Source organism: Balaenoptera physalus (assembly GCF_965194825.1).
Source record: "Balaenoptera physalus genome assembly, chromosome: 9".
NCBI lineage: Eukaryota > Metazoa > Chordata > Mammalia > Artiodactyla > Balaenopteridae > Balaenoptera > Balaenoptera physalus.
This window is the reverse complement of record NC_138888.1, coordinates 66476796-66489107: the sequence shown is the minus strand read 5'-3', so window position 1 is coordinate 66489107 and position 12312 is coordinate 66476796.

The window sequence follows — 12312 nt, the reverse complement described above, 5'->3', positions numbered from 1 at the left end:
AATTTAAGAAAATTGAAATCGTATCAAGTATCTCTTCTGACAACAACACGACGAGACCAGATATCAATTACAGGAAAAAAACTGTAAAAAATGCAAACATGTTGAGGCTAAAAAATACACTACTAAATAACCAAGAGATCACTGAAGAAATCAAAGAAGAAATAAAAAAATACCTAGAAACAAATGACAATGTAAACACGATGACCCAAAACCTAAGGGATACAGCAAAAGCAGTTCTAAGAGGGAAGTTTACAGCAGCACAATTCTACCTCAAGAAACAAGAAAAATCTCAAATAAACAACTTAACCTTACACCTAAAGCAATTAGAGAAAGAAGAACAAAAAACCCCAAAGTTAGCAGAAGGAAAGAAATCATAAAGATTCGATCAGAAATAAATGAAAAAAGAAATGAAGGAAATAATAGCAAAGATCAATAAAACTAAAAGCTGGTTCTTTGAGAAGATAAACAAAATTGATAAACCATCAGCCAGACTCATCAAGAAAAAAAGGGAGAAGACTCAAATCAATAGAATTAAAAATGAAAAAGGAGAAGTAACAACTGACACTGAAGAAATACAAAGGATGATGAGAGATTACTGCAAGCAACTATAAGCCAATAAAATGGACAACCTGGAAGAAATGGACAAATCATTGCAGCTCTATTTACAATAGCCAGGACATGGAAGCAACCTAAGTGTCCATCGACAGATGAATGGATAAAGAAGATGTGGCACATATATACAATGGAATATTACTCAGCCATACAAAGAAACGAAATTGAGTTATTTGTAGTGAGTTGGATAGACCTAGAGTCTGTCATACAGAGTGAAGTAAGTCAGAAAGAGAAAAACAAATACCGTATGCTAGCACATATATATGAAATCTAAAAAAAAAGTGGTTCTGAAGAACCTAAGGGCAGGACAAGAATAAAGATGCAGACGTAGAGAATGGACTTGAGGTCACGGGGAGGGGGAAGTTAAACTGGGACGAAGTGAGAGAGTGGCACTGACATGTATACACTACCAAATGTAAAATAGGTAGCTAATGGGAAGCAGCCACATAGCAAAGGAAGATCAGCTTGGTGCTTTGTGACCACCTAGAGGGCTGGGAAAGGGAAAGTGAGAGGGAGATGCAAGAGGGAGGAGATGTGAGGATATATGTATATGTACAGCTGATTCACTTTGTTTTACAGCAGAAACTAACACAACATTGTAAAGCAATTATACTCCAATAAAAATGTTAAAAATAAATAAATAAAATGTAAAACTGCAGTGTCCTGAGTATTAAGTATAAATTAATCAAACGCATTTAAAGAAGTCTTAAAATCATGCTGCATTTTAAATGGTATTACTAGGTGTTTGTTTAAAAGCACCTTTAGAAATGCAGTTTATTATTTTTAAAGTGACATTTGCGTTTATTAATAGAACCAGTGACTTCCAATGTGTAATGTAGATGCTGGCATGTCAGTGACAATATGTCATAAATGCTGTTTGGGATAAGGCTAGCCACTCCTTTAAGCACTACTCATGAGGGCAGAAAGTTAGGTGTGAACACATAGGTCAAAAACACAAAAGCAAGATGAAAAATACACACAAAAGACAAGAACCAAGTGTACAGGGCACAAACACAGAGCAGTGCGCGTTCTTCCATCCATAATCTCACGGGGTATTTGATGTATCATCTTATTCAAGTACTTGACTTACGCTATTAAAAATCTCTGATAAAATTAACTGAGCAGAACTATTATTGTGTATAACCGATACAAGCCTTTATACACAAACTTTAAGATTCTAGGGACAGCAAACTCAGTAAACATACATCCGGTTTTTAGATATTCAATAGAGAGGGAAATGTTGGTGATGGGCTGATGAGGGTAGCCTTGAGAGGTAACCGGGGAGCTGGTTATCTAGTGATCTAGTAGTAAGAGAAAAGAGATTTGGATAATACAGACTATTTCAATTGTATGAAAGATTTAAAAAAAAAATGAAAAAGAGCTTCTTGTAGCCAAAGTAAAAAGTAATTTTCCATTTAAGTCAACAACTTAAATATAAGAATATTACTCCTAGAAGTTCTCCAGGTTTTGATTCAGAGTTCTGTATTGCTAATTTCATTGACAAATATAATATTTGGCTGGTGGACAAGGATGGGACAGGGGTAGGGGCTGAGGAAATCCTAGAAGCAAACAGCAGGTGAAAATAACATTTGGGAAGCTTGTGTAACAACAAAAGCTCGACTTGGGGAAGATCTGTTAAAAGCTTCCTTCAAAATTTCAGAGTAAAGTGAATGAGTAGAATAGTGGTCAGTAGCTTTGCCACAGATAAGGTAGTTTGAACCAAATATGATAAAGTGAAGTACGTTCTTAGCAGCCATAAGGTACAAAACAATTTTATGGAAATAATTTTGTACAAATGAAATTATTGTATCCATCTACTTACCAGGAGACATAGTCAGGCTAACATTTATTACACTCTATAGATCATACTGAAATCAGAATTCTTAAGAATTTCCTTGTGACTATTCCTCTGTTTCTGCTGCACAAAGGTGTGAGGGATATTCATGGTTTTAAAGTCAATGAATCTGTGAATTGCTTTGCTTCTTAGCGCATGAACTACATGACTCTAGACTCTTGTGTTTTGTTAAGACAGCACAGTATTTGCAATTAGCTGTCTGATGACTATGGCAGAGACACAGTTAAAGACAGTGGAAAGTAGACTGGAGCCAGTGTGGTCTACTGTTAGAGCATTTTATTGCCTGAATATGTTTTTGTGCTTTGGTATTTCAGAGAGGCCTGTCACCCTAGGAAGTCCTTTGCTTAGACAGACAACGGGATCCTGGTGAAAATAATAGCAATTGCAAACTAAACTCTGGAGGCTAGGTTAATTTTCACATAACTCTATTGTATATTGGTATTTCAGTAAAAGAATTGCTGAGTTCAGATTTTCTCAACTGAATTCTGGAATTGGGTTGCTACGATCAATTCCTCAAGAAAAGACATCTTTACAGAGATTTAATGCAGATTGACACATGGAACACAGAAATATATCTCCACAGAGTTTCTCAACCTCCTTGAGCTTATATATAACCGAGTATCTCCAGTGGTAAAAATAAAACAAAATGCAAATTCATCATGGGCACAGTAGTTTTATGTACAAATCAAACTGATTTTAAGCAAGAACATCTGTGCAAACAAGATTGTAAAAGGTAATTTCAAGGCTACAAAGGAAGAGAAAGTATGTTGATTGGATTTTAAAATAGGCATGTTAAATGTGCACACCTACTGTAATGTGAGGTGAATGACATAATTTAATGAGTTTAATGAAGATTTGCAGAAAAGCCTAACTAGAGAAGTATTTTTTTCCTTGTTCTTCAATATCGATGTTAAAGAGTATTTGTGGGGCTTCCCTGGTGGCGCAGTTAAGAATCTGCCTGCCAATACAGGGGACACGGGTTCGAGCCCTGGTCCAGGAAGATCCCACATGCCACGGAGCAACTAAGCCCATGTGCGCCACAACTACTGAGCCTGAACTCTAGAGCCTGTGGGCCACAACGACTGAGCCTGCGCTCTAGAGCCCATGAGCCACAACTACTGAGCCCACGTGCTGCAACTACTGAAGCCCATGCGCCTAGAACCCATGCTCTGCAATTAGAGAAGCCACCGCAGTGAGAAGCCCGTGCATTGCAATGAAGAGTAACCCCCACTTGCCACAACTAGAGAAAGCCCGTGTGCACAGCAATGAAGACCCAACACAGCCAAAAATAAATAAATAAAATAAATTAATTTAAAAAAATTAATAATGTGAAATAGATAGCTAGTGGGAAGCAGCCACATAGCACAGGGAGATAAGCTTGGTGCTTTGTGACCACCTAGAGGGGTGGGATAGGGAAAGTGGGAGGGAGACGCAAGAGGGAGGAGATATGGGGATATATGTATATGTATACCTGATTCACTTTGTTATAAAGCAGAAACTAACACATGATTGTAAAGCAATTATACTCCAATAAAGATGTTTAAAAAAAAGAGTATTTGCAAGTGAAGAAATGTCATATGATATCACTTGTATGTGGAATCTAAAATATGATACAAATGAACTTATTTACAAAACACAAACAGACTCACAGACATGGAAAACAAACTTATGGTTACCAAAGGGGAAAGTGGGGAAGGGATGAATTGGGAATTTGGGATTAACAGATACACCCTACTATATATAAAATACATAGACAACAAGGACCTACTCTACTGTATAGCACAGGGAACTCTACTCAATATCTTATAGTAAACCACAATGGAAAAGAATATGAAAAAGAATAAATATGTATATGTATGTATATATATGTATAAAACTGAATGACTTTGCTGTACATCAGAAATAAACACAACGTTGTAAATCAATCATACGTCAATTTACAAAAAAGGTAATATGAAAAGTTCATTTTTTTCCATTCAGACATTTAACTGAGAACCTACTATGTGCCAAGCACTATACTAAAGGATACATGTTAGTACTGGTTGACTCCTGTCCTCCAGGAACTGACAACATTGTAAAGAAACATAGGAGTAACTTACTGCATTGGGAGGAAAGAGGAAATCATGAGTTCTTTGAGAACACAGGGTAGGGACATCTAAACCATCTCACAAAAATCCAGAAGGTTCCCAGCTTAAATACTGGAACTGAATTTGGAAAGAGGAGTAAAAGGTTATGACCTAAAGAAGATACAGGTTGTTTCCAGAAAGAAGTAGGAGTACATGCAAAGACACAGAAATATGAAATAGCATGAATATCTGGGCAACTGCCAGTGGCTGGGCTCTTCCCCTTTCTCTGAAAGCTCTTCCTTCAGATGGAGGAATGCTCAAAGCAAATATAAAGATTGAGAAGTGCAGGAAGTGGAGGGCTCAATCCTGGTGGCACTGACATTGAGTGGGAAAGCAGAAAAGAGGCCAAGGAGGGCAACTGAGAAGGAATGGCCAGAGAAGTAGGAAGACAGGAGAGAATGGTGTCATAGAAAGTAAGAGTAGGGTATGATTGAAAAAAGGGGAAGTGCTCTATAGCCTCACATGCCACCAAAAGGCCAAATAGGTAAGGATAGAGGATCATAGCTGAGTGTAAGATGACAGAGGCCAATGCTGGCCTTAAAAGTCTCAATGGAGTATTGGCAGATATGGTTAGATTGCAGGATATTGAAGAGTGAATGGTAAATGAGAAATTAGACACAAGTTTGGGAGGTAGCTGTATATGTATGATAAGAGGGATTTGGGCATGTTGATATAATGTGGGGAACAACCAGAGAGAGGAAAAATATAAAATACAGGAGAAGGAGAAGAAGATAAATGTGGCCAGTTCCTCCCAGATGCAGGAGGGGATAATAAGCAATGTCCACAGAAAGGCTGGCAATGATGTGGGAGAAGGGACAGCTCCCTCATTTAAACAGAAGAAAGAGGTGACAGGCAGAGGGCAGATGGAATATGTCTGCTGAGAACACAGAAGAAAAATGCTTTTCTAAACTTTACATTCAATGCATCAGCACACAACAGATAAACCTCCTTGTTACCAGACTACAAACTTTGGGAGTTTCATTTCTATTCTTCTCTGCACACTTAATTTTTTGCCTGATTGAATAAATAATGATATTATCAGCTGATGCATACACTGTACACTTTATCTTCTTTTAAACAATAGTTGATTTTCATCTAATCTTTGAAATGCTAGCCTTTTTTTAGATGGCTTGTAGCTTTTCCTGTTTGTGAACAGACTCATATGTTCAAACATAAAAATAGCACAATAGTCCTGTCATGGTGAAAAACAAAGACCTGCATTAAATTTTACCTCTTTAGTATAAAAAGTAGAGCCATGCTAAAGCTTCCAGGACTATGTAAGCTGGATATACATATAACCTGACAGTCCCGAATCCATCTGCGTATTCTTGAAGCACTTCTGTCTGTAACTTTTATTCCTAGCAACTTTTCTGCTGGAAATGATTAAATAAAAGCTCATCAATCATCTAAAATAAATAAATCAGTATAATTCAACACATAATTTAAAATACATTCATATTTAATGCATACCAATAACATAGCATAACATAATCATGGTAGACTAATGAAAATCAAATGAATTTTCATCAGTATTTACCAATTAAGATTTTTTAACAAAATGCATAAAATTTTTGATTAGTAAAGAAGCCTATGTAACAAGGAACACTGTAAAAGGGAAAAGAGTAAATCTATTACACAACTAGGTGAACATATCTTCCAGCAAGTTTCTATAGTTAAATAATGTCTTCCATGGAAATTTTCAAGGTGAAGACATTCTTGTTGCAAAAGTGAAGACCCCTTGCATCTCAAAATTTTGGTTTTGACGATATACCTCTATGTAGAGGTTTCAATAAACCATGTTTAGTTATCCTGAGTCATAAATAGGCCAAAACTTATTTTTAAAAATGGTTAGTACCTCTCCCAAATGCTCCCAAGAAAAATCTGTTCTCATGTTCCAGAATTGCTTTGACTCTTCAGCATAATTGGACTCCACAAGAGCAAACAACAACAAAAAGCATAACACATATCAGTATTTTCAATGAGTGTGTTGTCAGTTCTTCTTTTAAAGCATGTGACCTTGAAAAAGTAATTTAAACTATTTGGATCTAAATTCTCAACATGCAGAGTGAGGAATTGAATGAATGTCTTTATGGACTCTTCCACCCTGAAATTAGATGGACCTTTAGTGTGCAAAGCATTTGAAATTCATGTTAAGGTGGATTTCCCTAAAATGCAAGATACTTAAACAACCATAAGGGAGGAATCCTGAGCAACGTACCATCTCCTTGTGCCCACTGTGGTCTGCTCTCAGCTGCTTTTAATTCAGAGTTAGCAATAGACACAGAGCATTATACAAATCTTTGCCTTTGGATTGTTTTTTCTGGCATTCCTAGAATTTTCTGAGTGCCAAAGCACTTGATAGTTGAATGAGTTTATCCATCTAGTTCTACAAAGGCTGACTTGATAAGGAGCCTGGTGAATCAAGTGGGAAGGTAAATGGAGGAAATGAGGTTAGAGAATAAGTAAGGAGGAGATTACCCCTATTGTGCCCTCCAATTTTAGGGAAAAATAATCTAATCGGTTTTGTAAATTTTTATGAAAGCTAACTTCATTTTCAATTCAATATAACACACTGAGCAGATAAATGGACTTCCTTTCCTCCTAAAACTTCACTAAATGATACTGCAAGTATAAACAAAAAGTGATGAAATCATAACAGTACTAAAAACAAGAAAAAAAGATAATAGTAGGAGGGGAATTTAATTTCTGATGGGCAGAGAGCAGATGAGATCATGTAGGTAGAGAAAGCAGGGTGGTAGTGGGGCAGGGACATTATCAGTTTATGAAAGAACTTGTCACAGAATAGCTGGTTCTGCTCCTCTCTTTGCTCCAAACTAAAGCCTTGAAAAAATGATTTTAAAACAAAGTTAAATGATAGCCTTGGGGAAGCCTATGATGGGATATTTGGACTGAATTAAAGAAGCCCGTTATAACTTGTCTTGAATCTTTACCATGGACCCAATAGGGAAACATCAGAGGTAACAGCGCCCAAGAGAGTAATACTTAAATACCCCATCTCCAAATGAAAGTCTTGTTTAATTTGGCATTTGTGAGGTGATCCAAATATGGGTGGCTAATCCTTGACCGTGACTCCTAAAGGGAAAATTCTCTGGCTACAAGACCCCATCTACTTGCTCGGAGCCCAGTGTGAACTCTCCCACAGAAAAGAAAAAAAAAAACAAACTTCTGTTTGTTTGTTTGTTTGTTTGTTTTTAAGGAAGAAAAATGATTTAAAAGAATTATCTACTAGCTATTTAAACTAGTGCAAAGACTTTTGGATAAGATGAACTGTTAACCATGGATACTCCACTAATTGAGAAAAAAATAGCAAGAAAGAGAAGACCAACTGAACAAAGAAGACATCTCACACCAGAAGAAATTAGAAAAAATAAGAAACCAGAGAAACATTAAAACACAATTCAAATGAGATGTTTAAGAGAATATTACTTTCACGCAATAAAAATAACCTAATAAAAGACAACATGTGAGTCACAGAAAATGAAAGATATTTGAAAACTTAGCAAAATAGTTTTAAAATAATAAAATGGCTCACTAATTAGTCAAGTTGAAACTAGATTAATAATCTCAAAAATAGGTAGAATAATTCATTGCTAATACACATCAAAATGATAAAGAGATGGAATATGAACAAAATGTAAAGAGACATTTTGAATAAAATCAGAAAATCCAAAATACACTAATAGGATATATTAAATGAGAAAAGAAGAAAAATAGGAGGAGAAATGATCATAGTAATATTAGAAAAAAAAATTCCAAATAAATAAAAGGTATAGATAGATTGATAAAAATCACTATGCCAAGCATGATAAGCAGAAAGAATATGTGCTTTGATCATCTTGATGATACCTGAGACCTCCAAGTACAATGCAGAAACCCAAAATCTTCCTGAGAATCAAAATGAGGTTGACACCAAGCTTTTCATTAGTGATTGTGATTGTAAGATGACAGCAAAATAAAATATTAAATTTCTAAGGGAGAAGTCTCTAAATCTAGAATTCTATTCCCAACTGTGTCAGATTCATTGCATGGGTCTCCTTAGATTCTTTAGAACCATTGTAGCCATCAGAGTTGTGGCAGACAATATGCATGCCCACAGTAATATAAACCTGGGACAGATTAGCTAAGCATGCACAGAGTTTTGGCCTGCCCATCACTTTCGGACTTGAATAAGAGATCTGCTTTCTTCAGCAGCTCCCTAAGGACCTAGGTGATGGAACCCAGCAGTGCAGGTGAGCTGTCTTCCGTCAGAGCAAACTGACTAATGAAAGAAAGGAGATAGGAGGAAGTGCCTGAAGATAAAATTGTCCCCCGTCTTTCTTCCAATGATCTGTTTTGAGTCATAGTTTGATGCACATGCAAAGTCTTTGCTGCGAGTTATGATGCATGTGGATTTGCTTTCCATTCCTCCTTACCTCATCTTGATGCCTGGGCTCTGTTTTCTGGAAAACCTGGTCTAAGACACAAATCAATTAATCAAGTGTGACATCAAATAATTTTATATAAGAAAGTACCCAGAGTTTTATGTTTTGCACTTCCTTTAAAAAAATGCTCTTGAGGAAAAACTGTGTCAAAATACCAATAGCAACAACAAAAATCAAAGAGAAAAAGATTCTATATTCAAGAAACAATAGAAATAACCCTCAAGTGTGAAGAAAAGAAATACCAGTGAGTCAACTATATTACACACATAGACTGCATTGGATACCAGTTATAACAGGAAGCCAGAGGAGTCCATGAACAATGTCTTCAAGAAGAAAATATGTTTAGTTATACAAACAGTATAATCTGGAAGATTTTAGTAACGAGAAGAAAGGCAGTTTAAAACTTGGACAAAAACAAAAATCTGTACATGATTCCAGCATTATGAAACAAAATAGGACATGATTTTGAATAATGGGTGGGGTAGGCTTAAAAAGAATACATTGGAGCCTGATGTTAAAATATTCTTTTCAAGTAGCACAATTTTAGGGTCATAGGACTAGATTTACTTCATTTTGTGTCAAAATACTACTTGAGGTAGTGTATTGATAATGCATTACATGCTGTTTACTATCCATTATTTTAGAAAGAACCAAGAGAAAAAAGCATAAAATAATGGATGGTAGTCATAGAAAAGAAATCAAATCAGAATAGCTCTGAGAATATTTAAAATAAAGGTGACTGAGGTGAGAAAATACAAGGAAAAACCAAAGTGGAGAGAAGAGCAGAGGCCAATTTTCTTATGACTGGTAGCAGGGACTTTAAGCCAAGACTCACAAGTTGATGTAACTAAAACTAAGTTAATGAATCAATAAATTAAAGTATAAGCATATTACTTACATATTTAGAGACAACACTTAGAAGAATTAAAAATAACAAAAATCAGGAGTTGAAAGTGGGAAAAAATTGGTAAGTAGTATAATTTTTCTACTTCTCTCATTTATACAAGTGGAGAGCTAATGTATATGTCTTAAGACACTAAATCAATAGGAAGATATGTACATTTTATTTACATTTACAGTGATAATCAGAAGAAGAATAAAACCGAAATTGTTTAAAAATTGTTAAAAAATATTATTCTGGAAGTGTGAGCCTGGAGTAAAGCAGGAGGGAGATTTAAGCTTTTCATTATATGTTCTTTTGCATTGTTTAAAGTTATTTTTTTTACTCTATTCACTCATTAAAGTGCCTTTTCTTTTAATGAACTAAGACATTTCAACTCTCTTGGTCATGTGGAGAATGAATTAGGAGAAAGGGTGCAAAGACAAGACATAAGGTATGATGTTATTTCAATAGTTAAGGTGAGAGATGTTGAAGCCTAAAATGAAGAAGTAGCAGTTGATTATCAAATACATGAGACATTTAATAGATATTAAGAGATTACTTATTTAATAATTAATTTGCAGTCGGGAACACAAGTGAAGAATCCAAGGCTACTTCTCACTGGAAGTTCTCTTGTGCCCTCAATCTAGATAAGTAAGGAATTGAAAAGGAAAAGCATATATTGATTTATTGATAATATTTATTAGAGGGGGAGAATGCAAAGAGTTCAGTTACTCCTTAGTGAATTTTGCCATTTGGAAAAAAAACTCTTGAAACTTCAAAAACTCTTGAAGTTTCTATGAGTATTTAGGTGAAAAAGCCTGGAGCTCAGCTCTTATTTTAAGGTATATACTTGATGATCACAGAATATTAGTGGAAATTAAAAACTATACTAATAAAGGAGATTACTTTTAATATGATATAGTCAGGAGAGTCCAGTACAGAATCCTGGAGACACTTTGAATGTATAGGCATAAGAAGAAGATTCTAAGGGTGATAACATTTGAGGTAGTAATCATAGAAGAAAACAGGGAGTCAGAATTGGCCAGTTTCAAAACTTAGAGGGAGGAACAAACTTTGAATAAGAAGGAGTAGTTAAAGTCCCAGGTAGTTAACTAAGAGAAAGAATGGGAAATAGCCACTAATTTTGGCCTGTCATTGATGATTTCATTATGAGGCCTGTCACTGGAATGACAGATATTCATGAGTGCAAGATGAATGTGTGTTGAAAAAGTAAATGAGAAGTACTCAAAGAGCTTGATTTAAAAATCAGAAATTAATAGAAATGATAGAAATACTTCCCTGCTTATACACTGAGGGAAAAAGAGCTAATACTAACAGAGAAAAAGGAATAGGGATTGAAATTACATAAGTGAAAAGGTGATAAAACAAGGCCAACAAGAGACCATGAAGGTGACATTTGGCCCACACAGTAAGGAATCACCTTTGAGTTATAGGACAGACTTCTTTTTCTCTGAGTCTCATAGAAAAGAAGTATGCCTGCTATTGTGTGGATAAGACTTTGTAGTTTTGTATTTGAAAGAACTTATCTGTAATAGCTTAAATTTTCTTAATGCTACCAAAGACAAGAGCAAGTGCTAAGCCATAGGGAAGAAGATTTGGGACAGCAGTGATGGAAAAATTTGGTGATGGAGAAATATGGATGTTTGGACTATTTCCTCTGGGAAAAGGGAAGTGAGACTGTCCAGCATGAAGTCTGAAGAATTCAAAGCAAAAGAGGACCCAACCAGGACCATGGATCCCATATTGCTAGTGACAACTTGACAGATCATAAAATTTTGTACTATGACATTCTGCAGTTCAGCTGTAGGAGTGGGAAGGTGGGTAGCTGAATTCTAGGTTCTAGGTCCTGACTGCAGGACCAGTGAGGAATGACGGAAGCAAGGACTTAAGTAAACTGGCAGGAAAATGGTTATGGGGATGCAGTACAGATTCTAGTTTGAAGATGAACGGAAGCCAAATGAGAAATATTGATAGACTGAGAGAGAAAAGAAAAGTGAAGGACTGAAGATCTTTTTTAGGCAGAAGATGTGCAGTGATAATAAGGGATTGAAAGATAAAAAATTCTGGAGAAAGAATGGAATATATAGCATTTAATATTTCAGAGAAAGAATGTTTCCAGATGATGATTATGTTGAGGAAATGGTCATGAGAGTGTGAAATAGGAGTTGAGTGGAGTCTGAGTTAGTACTTGAAAGTGAAAGATTTTGAGATGGCTGTGTTGAATGTGTTTTCTACCAAGATGTTGAAAGCTCTAAATAAAATGATGCATGTGAACTTTCTTGATACAAAATAGGTATGCAAAAAATAATCTTCTGTAAAAAGAATTTCCAGTATTACAGATTCACAGATATATTAAATGTTGTAGGAATGCAC